The sequence below is a fragment of the Spermophilus citellus genome, assembly GCF_964194105.1.
Source record: "Spermophilus citellus genome assembly, chromosome: 1".
In the NCBI taxonomy this organism is placed as follows: Eukaryota; Metazoa; Chordata; class Mammalia; order Rodentia; family Sciuridae; genus Spermophilus; species Spermophilus citellus.
In genome coordinates this window covers 163,962,676-163,963,850 of record NC_138182.1, presented here as the reverse complement: position 1 = coordinate 163,963,850, position 1,175 = coordinate 163,962,676, and the positions used below count along the sequence as shown (strand labels likewise).

Here is a 1,175-nt window from a genome sequence, read left to right as displayed (position 1 = left end):
TGCCTTTCCTATCCTCTACTATCCCCCCTCCCCTCCCCTCCCCTCCCCTCTTCTCTCTCTACCCCCTCTACTGTAATTAATTTCTCCCCCTTGTATTATACGGGCTTGGTTTTGAAAGTCTTGGGTGTTTTGGTTTTTTGGGGTGTGACAGCCAGCTTCTTGGCCTTCTTGACTGTGGGAACACCTTTGGAAGGTGCCTTCAACAGTAGGACCAGTTAGGCCACCATGACCAAGAACTCCACATCCTCTCCTGTGGACAAACCCACGTGAGCCAAGGTCTCTAAGAAGTCCACAGACCACCCCGAGTACTCAGACATGATCATGGCTGCCGTCCAGGCTGAGGAGAACCATGCTGACCCCTCCCTTCAATCCATCCAGAAGTATATCAAGACTCACCATAAGGTGGGTGAGAACGCCAACCCAGATCAAGTTGTCCATCAAGTTCCTGGTGACCACCAGTGTTCTCAAGCAAACCAAAGGGTAGGTGCCTTAGGGTCCTTCTGTCTGGCCCAAAGCAACAAGCCCAACAGGTCAGTGGCCTTCAAAAAGACCAAGAAGGAAGTCAAGAAGAAGGCCACACCAAAGAAGGCATGGAGCCCAAGAAGACTGCCACCAAAGCCTGAAGCAAGAAGCCCAAAGCCCCCGCCCCAATCAAGAAGAAGCTGGCTGTCATGCCCCCCAAAACCAGAAAACTCAAGATTATCAAGGCGTCCAAGCTCAAGAAGGCCAAACTAGTGAAGCCCAAAGCCAAGTCCAGTGCCAAGAGGGCCTGCAAGAAGAAGGGACAGTGAAGGCTTTTCTTAGGGACACTCCTTCCTCTCTGTTTTCTATAAATGCTTTTCTCCTTTCTTCTCTCTTGATCCTCATCTGCAACCCTTTGCCCCATTTTATTCTGACTTGATAAGAGACAGAATTTGGATTCCTCAGAAATTGTGGAATAATTCTCTTTTTCTTAAAGAGTTGGGCAAGGACAGCAACCACAGATCTCATCTGGGTAATGATGAGGATGTACTTATACTTTGTTTTGTTGATTTGTTAGTCATTTATGCAGTTAGGGATTTGGGTGGGTGGGTGTGTTTTTGTGGGTGGTTTGTTTGCCATGAACATAGATAGAGGAGGAGAGCACAGGCAGGTTGGTTTGTTCTGGCTAGCTGAGAGGGAGCCCAGGAACAGTA

At 48.7% G+C, this 1,175-nt stretch overlaps 1 pseudogene across 1 annotated transcript; it reads left to right on the top strand.

Annotated features, from left to right (window-relative positions):
• The first annotated feature begins 225 nt into the window (after positions 1 to 225).
• On the top strand, positions 226 to 791 carry LOC308653024 (histone H1.0-like; annotated as a pseudogene). Its single transcript has one exon. The product of its transcript is annotated as a histone H1.0-like (transcript).
• The last annotated feature ends 384 nt before the right edge of the window (positions 792 to 1,175 follow it).